General features: G+C 37.2%; 8 non-coding genes across 8 annotated transcripts; 7 read left to right on the plus strand and 1 right to left on the minus strand.

Moving 5' to 3' along the window:
- The first annotated feature begins 357 nt into the window (after positions 1-357).
- On the plus strand, positions 358-430 carry Trnav-uac. The gene has a single exon. It is a non-coding gene; the product is annotated as a tRNA-Val (tRNA).
- An 82-nt stretch (positions 431-512) lies between these two features.
- Trnav-uac lies at positions 513-585 on the plus strand. The gene has a single exon. It is a non-coding gene; the product is annotated as a tRNA-Val (tRNA).
- Positions 586-667: 82 nt separating this feature from the next.
- Trnav-uac lies at positions 668-740 on the plus strand. Its single transcript has one exon. It is a non-coding gene; the product is annotated as a tRNA-Val (tRNA).
- An 82-nt stretch (positions 741-822) lies between these two features.
- Trnav-uac lies at positions 823-895 on the plus strand. The gene has a single exon. It is a non-coding gene; the product is annotated as a tRNA-Val (tRNA).
- An 82-nt stretch (positions 896-977) lies between these two features.
- On the plus strand, positions 978-1,050 carry Trnav-cac. The gene has a single exon. It is a non-coding gene; the product is annotated as a tRNA-Val (tRNA).
- A 7,840-nt stretch (positions 1,051-8,890) lies between these two features.
- On the minus strand, positions 8,891-8,963 carry Trnar-ccu. The gene has a single exon. It is a non-coding gene; the product is annotated as a tRNA-Arg (tRNA).
- A 328-nt stretch (positions 8,964-9,291) lies between these two features.
- Trnav-cac lies at positions 9,292-9,364 on the plus strand. Its single transcript has one exon. It is a non-coding gene; the product is annotated as a tRNA-Val (tRNA).
- A 311-nt stretch (positions 9,365-9,675) lies between these two features.
- Positions 9,676-9,748, plus strand: Trnav-uac. The gene has a single exon. It is a non-coding gene; the product is annotated as a tRNA-Val (tRNA).
- Positions 9,749-11,050: the final 1,302 nt, after the last annotated feature.

Raw genomic sequence — 11,050 nt, forward strand, 5'->3', positions numbered from 1 at the left:
TTCTCATTTAATACTAACTAGATAACTTTAATTTCGGTCGAACCAATATTTTCGGAATTTTTTAAAGATGAATATTCGATGACCTTATTTACATAGAAATTAGACAAATTAATCACTATGACTAATTTGAATGGCAACAGATAAAAGTGATTTATTGGTGATATACCAATAATTTCCCAATTTTTGTATATATCATCTAGATTCCTTAAAATCCATCTCATCATCTGTCCCCATATAGGATATTTACTATGATCTTCTGATATTTGAATTCGAGCGTTCTGTCCAATTAGTAATCAACGCCGTTCATACTTTCACTTTGACCATTCTTCAGTTTCCTCACAACTAAATTTTTCAACTGGTTCCGTAGTGTAGCGGTTATCACGTCTGCTTTACACGCAGAAGGTCCCCGGTTCGATCCCGGGCGGAACCACATTTTTATGGTTTACTATAATTTTATCCACTAGTGGAAATATAGAATTCACGAACTCTCTCTTGCTTTCTGTTATTAAGTAGGTTCCGTAGTGTAGCGGTTATCACGTCTGCTTTACACGCAGAAGGTCCCCGGTTCGATCCCGGGCGGAACCACATTTTTATGGTTTACTATAATTTTATCCACTCGTGGACATATAGAATTCACGAACTCTCTCTTGCTTTCTGTTATTAAGTAGGTTCCGTAGTGTAGCGGTTATCACGTCTGCTTTACACGCAGAAGGTCCCCGGTTCGATCCCGGGCGGAACCACATTTTTATGGTTTACTATAATTTTATCCACTAGTGGAAATATAGAATTCACGAACTCTCTCTTGCTTTCTGTTATTAAGTAGGTTCCGTAGTGTAGCGGTTATCACGTCTGCTTTACACGCAGAAGGTCCCCGGTTCGATCCCGGGCGGAACCACATTTTTATGGTTTACTATAATTTTATCCACTAGTGGAAATATAGAATTCACGAACTCTCTCTTGCTTTCTGTTATTAAGTAGGTTCCGTAGTGTAGTGGTTATCACGTCTGCTTCACACGCAGAAGGTCCCCGGTTCGATCCCGGGCGGAACCAACTACATTTTTTTAAAGATACTCGAACTTTGTTATTTAAAGCCAAACTTTTTTTGTAACCCAACCGCTGATTAATTACATTACAAATATTTTTCATTTAATTACTCGTGTTATAAACCTACATTTCTACTTATTAATTATTCATCTGTTAAACTACATAGCTACATAAAAACAGTGTAAGCATTGAAGTACTATGATTTTGAGTTAGTTAACCAACCTTGGTATTTATCTTCCTAGCACAATTATTTTATTGAGAAGTAATATATTTTCTACAAAAGTTTATAGAAATTAAAAGGCGTAAGTATTTAACTTTTTTTTTCCGCGAAATCAACATCAGTAACATCATATACTATTATAGATAGAGGACAAATATGGTGTTGCTCCTTCGGCATATCTCCAATCTCCAACGGCTTTTCATAACCAAAGTTCCAACCGATAATACCGAGTAAAACATATTGTGTAGTAATGGAGTGAACCGATGTAGACATATTGGCGAAACATATACATATAACCGGAGGATTTATGAACCCTTTCCTAACCACCAATGCTGTTTGATTTTGATTCATGACTTTAGGGCTACCCTTTACCCTAGTCACTATAAATTGAAACCTGAAATATTTGTACCTACTGGAAGTGGTTAGTTAGTAAAGTACAACAATAACGTTGGTTGGTGATGATCTATGCGTCTACTTTAGGTGTGGATCATTCGTGCCAATTGAGCCCTTGGAGATCACGTATATCTATATGCAGTTTCGCAATTTGTGCAAGAATAAAAGAGCGCTCAAAAGCTGGTGGCTCCACGCCAGTGCTATCTTCATTTTTTTTTATTCGTGTTGGAAGTAATGATCCAAATTTTGTCAATTTCAGACCTCCTCTCAAATACCCCAAGTGTTAGTTGCATTTAATCGGGTGTAAATCTCTGTTGCTGGCTCTAGCTTCTGATGCTTTGATCGCCTGATCAAGAAATTTCGAAGGCTAAAATCAAGAAGTTCAGCACTTTGAAAGGGTGCATCAATTGATAAGCATACCTTCATGCGCCATTCACAACATTCTCATCAATGTTCGGGTAAGAGATGATATCATAGACGACGAAATCAGCCCTAACCAAACTCAACAATCGCGAAATCGCTTTCGCTTGGCCTCAGCCTAAAGCGAGATAACCGATCCATTTAATTTCAACGGACCGAGAGAATCCGGTAGCGTTATCCAAGGCAAGAGATGCTGTATGTGTCCCTGTAGGCCATTCAGACTGTTACTTATGGATGTTATGTTCCTACGGGAAGAAATGGGCCAGTGGCGGCTCGTCAGAGAAAGACATAGGAATTGAAACAGGGTAACATTTTAAATTCTCTCTTTCATAGTTTGGTAAATGTATTTTTGAAAATAACGAACGAATCAGTGAATATTCAGTTGTGATATCTTACGTCTGCTTAAATCGTAGGATTATTATTATCCCCCGACTTTTGCGTATACGCGTAGGATTTCTCCTCGCCATCGGCTTCTCACTCCTCGCTAAGAGGAACATTCACTGAATCCCAGATATTTAAAATATCAGAAGGGTAGAGCTCGGTCGTGTCCGGTCCTTGTGGTCCCCCTGGTTCTCGTCGAACTTCTGGTCTTCTTTCACGTGATCCTTGGACCTGTCCTTCGCTTCCTAGGAATTTTCTCACCGTCCTTACAGTACCTAAAAGAACAGCTTTTTGCATTATATTACATATATACTCATGAAGTCCCAGTTGCTTGATATTTCTCTTGAGATTTTTGGGCACTATTCCAGTTGTTGAGATGATAATTGGAATAGTTTTTGTTGATATCATTTTCCACTGACGCTTTATCTGAAATTCGAGGTCCCTATATTTTGAAATTTTTTCGACCTCCTTTCGACGCAGGTTGTTGTTATTTGGTATTGCTACGTCGATGAGTAATGCTGTCTTTTGATGTTTATCGATTAGTAATATATCTGGTCTCTTGTGAGGGACTGTTTTATCAGTCAAAACTGTACAATCCCAGTACAGCTTATAGTGTTCGTTCTCCAGGATGGTCTCCGGTCGGTACTTGTAATATGGCATTTTTTCAGAATGAATTAGTTTTTATATGGTTGCCAATTCTTGGTGTAATATCTTTCCTACTGCATCGTATATCTCTTTATATTGATTTCCTGCAAACATTTGACATCCTCCCGTGATATGTTGGATTGTCTCATTTGTTGGACACCCATATCGGCATCGATCGTCAGTAATAGTTCGATCCTTTATGATATGCCTGCAGTAATTTCTAGTTGAGATCACTTGATCTTGGATGGCTAAAAGAAAACCCTCCGTTTTTGGGTACATTGCACCTGATGTGAGCCAATAGTTCGACGCTTCAATGTCGACATGATCCTGGTTCACCTCGTTGAAATGTCTTCCATGCAGGGGCTTCTCTCTCCATCTTTAAGTTTTTCTTGGTTTGTCTGTTTGTCTTGTTTTATTATTATCCGACTTTTGCCTATACGCGTAGGATTTCTCCTCGCCGTCGGCTTCTCACTCCTCGCTAAGAGGAACATTCACTCAATCCCAGATATTCAAAATATCAGAAGGGTAGAGCTCGGTCGTGTCCGGTCCTTGTGGCCCCCCTGGTTGTCGTCGAACTTCTGGTCCTCTTACACGCGATCCTTGGACCTGTCCTTCGCTTCCTAGGAATTTTCTCACCGTCCTTGCAGTACCTAAAAGAACAGCTTTTTGCATTATATTACATATATACTCATGAAGTCCCAGTTGCTTGATATTTCTCTTGAGATTTTTGGGCACTATTCCAGTTGTTGAGATGATAATTGGAATAGTTTTTGTTGATATCATTTTCCACTGACGCTTTATCTGAAATTCGAGGTCCCTATATTTTGAAATTTTTTCGACCTCCTTTCGACGCAGGTTGTTGTTATTTGGTATTGCTACGTCGATGAGTAATGCTGTCTTTTGATGTTTATCGATTAGTAATATATCTGGTCTCTTGTGAGGGACTGTTTTATCAGTCAAAACTGTACAATCCCAGTACAGCTTATAGTGTTCGTTCTCCAGGATGGTCTCCGGTCGGTACTTGTAATATGGCATTTTTTCAGAATGAATTAGTTTTTATATGGTTGCCAATTCTTGGTGTAATATCTTTCCTACTGCATCGTATATCTCTTTATATTGATTTCCTGCAAACATTTGACATCCTCCCGTGATATGTTGGATTGTCTCATTTGTTGGACACCCATATCGGCATCGATCGTCAGTAATAGTTCGATCCTTTATGATATGCCTGCAGTAATTTCTAGTTGAGATCACTTGATCTTGGATGGCTAAAAGAAAACCCTCCGTTTTTGGGTACATTGCACCTGATGTGAGCCAATAGTTCGACGCTTCAATGTCGACATGATCCTGGTTCACCTCGTTGAAATGTCTTCCATGCAGGGGCTTCTCTCTCCATCTTTAAGTTTTTCTTGGTTTGTCTGTTTGTCTTGTTTTATTATTATCCGACTTTTGCCTATACGCGTAGGATTTCTCCTCGCCGTCGGCTTCTCACTCCTCGCTAAGAGGAACATTCACTCAATCCCAGATATTCAAAATATCAGAAGGGTAGAGCTCGGTCGTGTCCGGTCCTTGTGGCCCCCCTGGTTGTCGTCGAACTTCTGGTCCTCTTACACGCGATCCTTGGACCTGTCCTTCGCTTCCTAGGAATTTTCTCACCGTCCTTGCAGTACCTAAAAGAACAGCTTTTTGCATTACATTACATATATACTCACTAAGCCCTAGTTGCTTGATATTTCTCTTGAGATTTTTGGGTACTATTCCTGTTGTTGAGATGATAATTGGAATAGTTCTCGTTGATATCATTCCCCACTGGCGCTTTATCTGAAATTCGAGGTCCCTATATTTTGAAATTTTTTCGACCTCTTTTTGACGCAAGTTGTTGTTATTAGGTATTGCTACGTCGATGAGTATAGCTGCCTTTTGATGTTTATCAACTAGCAATATATCTGGCCTGTTGTGAGGGACTGTTTTATCAGTCAAAACTGTACGATCCCAGTACAGTTTATAGCGTTCGTTTTCCAGGATGGTCTCCGGTCGGTACTTGTAGTATGGTACTTTTTCAGATTGAATTAGTGTTAATTTAGTTGCCATTTCTTGGTGTAATATCTTTCCTACTGCATCGTGTCTCTCTTTATATTCATTTCCTGCAAACATCTGACATCCACCCGTGATATGTTGTATTGTCTCATTTGTTGGACACCCATATCGGCATCGATCGTCGGTAATAGTTCGATCCTTTATGATATGCCTGCAGTAATTTCTAGTTGAGATCACTTGATCTTGGATGGCTAAAAGAAAACCCTCTGTTTCTGGGTACATTGCACCTGATGTGAGCCAATAGTTCGACGCTTCAATGTCGACATGATCCTGGTTCACCTCGTTGAAATGTCTTCCATGCAGGGGCTTCTCTCTCCATCTATCCAATTTTTCTTGGTTTGTCTGGTGGTTGTATGAAAATTGCTCCTTGTGAAGTTGTAAAGGTGTTGATTCGTCTGCTTCACACAGTATTTTGTAGAACTCTGATGTACTTGCTTGATCTCTGAAGTATTCCCGTAGGCTTTCTATCTGCCCACTAGCAAGTTCCATGATGTCCGTAAGACCCCTGCCTCCTTTATTTCTCGGCAGTGTAGTCCTCTCAATGCTGCTGCAATGCTATTATTATTATTATTATTGACATCCTTAGAAGCCTTGGCTGTTACCTAGTGAGTATCCTTAGGCCAGTCAACCCCGGAAATTTGCAGATGAGATTTGCAGGCTATCTGAAAAGGAGATAGAACATCATCTGCTAACTTGCCCATACGGTACAAAAGATATTTGCACTGACAGTCTCCTGTCAGCAGTTCCTCCATCCTTTTATTGGTCTTTTCCAAGCACACAGAAAGCTCAGGGCCAACAGTTAACCTTGTTGCTTTTTCATGAGGAGGGCTGTTCTGAGATCAAGGCTTTACTGTGGGTAATTAGGCGTGAGCTTTTTTCTCAATGAGTTTTTTTTTCACTTAAGCTTGGCTCCATTTGCTTTGTTCTAGATTTCATTATATGTTTTTTATTTTCAGTGTATATACTTCTAAGTTTCATTTCTTGTATATTTATTTACTCATTCTGTAATTGGCCTCGGCTATAGAATGGTATATTCAATAAATAAAATAAATAAATGAAATAAACACCCACCCTCGATGACTATTCACGAGCCGTCACTGTCGCGGATGTTATGTTCCAACGGGAAGAAAGGAGGAGACATACGGGACTGTTCTCCAACAGCAGGCGCATAAAGTTCAGCTGCTCTCAATGGCGTTCCATATTTCTTACTTATATCTGGCCAGCCGTTTCGATTTCCTATTTCTTTGTATCTGGTCAATAACTCTTGTATTCCTTGGAATGCGAATGTATGTAATCCTTCTCGTAAATCTTTGGAATCGACGTTGCCGCGTCTATCGCCAATAAAAGTCCGATCAAGGGTTTCCACAGGAGAGGAATATCGTTTTCTTGTTTTTTTGCGGTTTGGTAAGACACGAGATGCTCAACAGCTTCCTACTTGCATCTGGATTGAAACTTATAAATATATAGGGTGTTTTATAATATATGCGCAAGACTTCAGGACGCATAGCACATCCAAAAATAAGAAAAAAAACCATTCTCGAGATACATATTTTTCTGTGAATATCTTCGGAACCTTTTATTGTACAGAAAACAGCTTTCGTAATCATTTTCTAATCATAATAAGCTATGTCTTGTGCGGATTTTTTTTAAGTCTTAATTGGTGAAGGTTTTGAAGAGATAGTGAATGTTTTTCTCCCCAACTCCTACGCTAATGGAAAAGTATGGTTTTTGAAACTTCCGTTTGAACCACCAATGTTTACTTCACAAAAAAAGCAATCTTGGTCATACGCTCTAAGTCAACCATTTTCGAGAAAAATTACTTTTATGTTCAAAAACATGGTATTTGCAGGTTAACAATTTGAAATTATTTTCTGAACAATGCTTACAAAAGCTGTTTTCAGTACGATAGAGGTTCCGGAAATATTCTTAAAAAACGATTTTTTTTTTAATTTGAACACCCTGTATCTCGAAATTGGTGCATTTCAGAAGGTAAGTTAATAGAAACTTTTTGTTTTCATATTTTTGGAAGGGGTACCACATCCTGAAGTCCTGCGCATATATTATGAAACACCCTGTATACATTCTTTGAGAAGAAGCATTATAAAAAATTAATAACTTCAAACAATAAAGCATGTGTAGATAAATCTCAGTATAAGAAGAGGACATGTGAATGGGCATCAACATTTCAACGTATGATACAAGAACACTGATAAAAACCTATATTTTCAAGATACAGCGTGTTTCTGGTAGTCCTACTTTTTTGTGATGATTATACCAATTTATAGAATCTTCATTAATCTTTGCTACAGATTGGGTAAATGAGTACCAAAACTTGCAATTAACTTATTCATCGCACTCCTCAGAATTGAGGATTACCAGAAAATTCTTTGAATTTTTCTTCAAAATCGGTAGAAAATACGACAAAACTACAGGAAACCAAAGAAATCATTTTTGTTTGTACACCTTGTATAGAAAAACTCCCACTGTTTTGCAATTCTCATCCCTAAAAAACTTAATAAATCATTGATCATACCAACGAAGGCTGTTGCAATTTTATGATACTTTCCACTGTCACTGAAATTTCTCATCGACTAAAAGAAAGAAAAGCACAATTAACATTATATGAAAGAAGATATGGATGTTTTCCCATTTCACATGAACAATACTGGAATACAATGAGGTATGAAATTAATATACGTACTTGCAAATAGCCTGTACTCGATTATATTCCAACGCAATATCTAGAAAGGATAGTTGCATACTCGAATAATTAATTGAAAAACGCAGATTTATCCCAAGTAACGGTTAATATGCTTATCCATTTCGGAATTTGCTATTGCTATTGCGTAGTTTTTATGGGAAATTATTTCCATGTGAATCATCGATTGGAATTGACTCTCGTTCCTGTTAAATGTTATTGGATTACGTCTCAACTTTCTATGGCGATCTGGATAAATTATAAAGTTTTTGCATAATACCTATCTATGAATATCCATGGTATGATATAATTGTATCTTCTATGATCATTAAATTACACTTAACAGTTCACTACAGAAATGCCAGATATTCGCATTATAGGTTATAAAAATCGGCTTACACCTCAAAGTAATAAACATAGATAGCATACGTCATTTTCAGTAAACGAATATTGTCTCAAACATATGCTATCAAAGTTGACAGATGTAACAACTTCGTTGAAGATGATGTAAATTATGCAAAGCATTGGTCAGCCCTTACCAGGGATTAAATAACCTTCCCTAAAGTCAATATCTGTATCAGAAAGCTCGTTCCAGATCAAGACTAAAATCTCTCTTTCAGTAGGAGTAGGAGCATTTCCTATTTTCCATTTCTCAAGTGACTTGCAGTTTTGCATTTCTCTTTTTTCTATGTTCGAGTCCTTTCCAAGTTGCTTCAACGTTTGAAAAGAAACTTTCTGAAAGCACTTATCCATGCGGGATTCAGTGAGATGAAAGATTTTTGATTTGTTTTCTAGGAAACTAATATCGAATGTATGTAATATCAAAGGTATTCAAGAAGATCCAGTCTCAAAGACTTTGAAAACGGTGGATATATTTCATGGGTCATTTATCATACATATTTCAAAACCTCAAAGGCTCACTTCGTAGCAATTTATTTAACTTTTCTAATTTTGTGCACGTTACTTGTATCGAATTCAACAAAAAATTTTCGTACCCCTGGTGGGACTCGAACCCACAATCCCCGGCTTAGGAGGCCGATGCCTTATCCATTAGGCCACAGGGGCTGTTAGATATTGGGAGCATAGATTTGGTATTTATTGCATATATATAGATGGATACATCAATAATTGAATTGAAATATTCTCTTTTCGTTCATTATTCAAACAAAGTTGACATAAATAACGAAATGAATACGATTAATGAATTTATTCAAGTAAAGAGAAGTATTTTTGTCTTATAGAAATATTATTCCTATTACATATAAAATCTATAAATTAGATATTTTATGGATATTGGAAATCAACACAGAAAAAAGTGAAAAAATGAAATGCAGGAAAATGAATTGAATATACATACGTTATATTGCGTTCAATTTTTAATTTTAAATATCAAGGTTTCGTAGTGTAGTGGTTATCACGTCTGCTTCACACGCAGAAGGTCCCCGGTTCGATCCCGGGCGGAACCAAGTTATATTTTTTAATTTCAAAAGTACTCATCAAGTAACTCCCGATATTTTAGTCTGATTTTTGATCTTATTGAATTTTCAATCGAAGAAGTTTTAGAGAGATGTGTACATCGTATTGAAAGCTTTAGTAAGTATCATGTTCAAGAAGAAGAGTTTTATGATGTGTTGGAATTCATGAAATTTAATATTAGTATTATCATCAATAATACCTCTTTTCGTTTCTGAGAAAAACTGATAATTATTCCTGGTATTCGTTCAAGTCAACCTAATTGTAGAATTAGAGCTTTCATTTAACTATAATTAATTAAGCGGGTTCCGTAGTGTAGCGGTTATCACGTCTGCTTTACACGCAGAAGGTCCCCGGTTCGATCCCGGGCGGAACCATGATATTTTTATCCTGAAATGAAGTAAGGTAAAACAAATTTCCACTCATCTTTTGGTGTTTACAACAATTTTTTTAGCAATATTGTGACTTCTGCAAGTTACACAGAGCTAGTAGACAAATAGGTAATACCTATGTAGGTAACAAAAATTTAAATGTTGATTCGCATATACTGAAAGTATGTACACTGTCAGATGTATAACTCCTCTGGTGTTCATATATCCTTTTCTTGAAATTTCTTTTTGTGTATCCAGTACAAGTCAACTTATAGACTCCACTCTGGATTTATTTTCGTTAGGTGTTAGACCTACTTCATTATTTTCCGTAAAAATCTCCGAATAAAAATGTATTTCTCAAAGACTTTGTACAACTAAATTTTTTATTTGACTTTTTTTTCTGAGATAGCTAATATTGACGAAATTTTTTTTCATGGATTTAGAAATTTTAAATTGAGAAGCTTCTAAACATCAATGTTGCAACATCTAGGTTCCGTAGTGTAGCGGTTATCACGTCTGCTTCACACGCGATTCCCAATGAGACACCGAACAGGTAAGACGTGTCTTGAACGCTCCGTAAGTACTCGAGCCAGTAGTGTAAGTACCTGAGTATCCATTGTGAATAGTCAGAAAACCAACCTGAATTCCAAACGAAAGTTTAAAGTGAACAGTGACAGTGACATTACTTCAAGTAAAGTGCTGAAAAGAAAATCTTATAAAATGGGGACCAAACCCCCCAAAATGGACAACGAAAAAAAGAGAAAAATAACCGTATTTTCTCTAAGCCCTGAAAAAGTTGATGGAAATACGAACTTAGGAGCCGAAATGGAAAACCGAAGAAAGAAGATAAAGGACATGATAAATCCGACGCAAACCCACCCCGGAGGTGCTAAACAACCTTCGAACACACCAACCGAAGTAGTAGAAGCAGAAGAACCAATAGCGACTACTAATCGATTTAAAAATCTGCACGTGGAAGAAACCAAGATGCAAATAGATGACAGCGAATCAACAAAAATAAAACCTCCTCCTATAGTTCTTCAAGGACTTATTGAAGATCATAACCAAACCGTTAAAAGAATAGCGGAACGAATTGGAAACAAAAGTTTCCACATAAGATACGGACGGGAGTCCTCGAACATTTATACTAACAAATTGGAAGACCATAAACAACTAAAGGAATATTTCCTAAATCTTGGACAAAAGTTCCACTCGTACACATTGAAAAATGAAAAAACTCATGCTCATGTACTCAAAGGACTAAATTCCAATATTGAAATCCCAGAAATAATAGATGAACTGAAGAAC

This window comes from Harmonia axyridis, chromosome 2 (genome assembly GCF_914767665.1).
Source record: "Harmonia axyridis chromosome 2, icHarAxyr1.1, whole genome shotgun sequence".
In the NCBI taxonomy this organism is placed as follows: domain Eukaryota; kingdom Metazoa; phylum Arthropoda; class Insecta; order Coleoptera; family Coccinellidae; genus Harmonia; species Harmonia axyridis.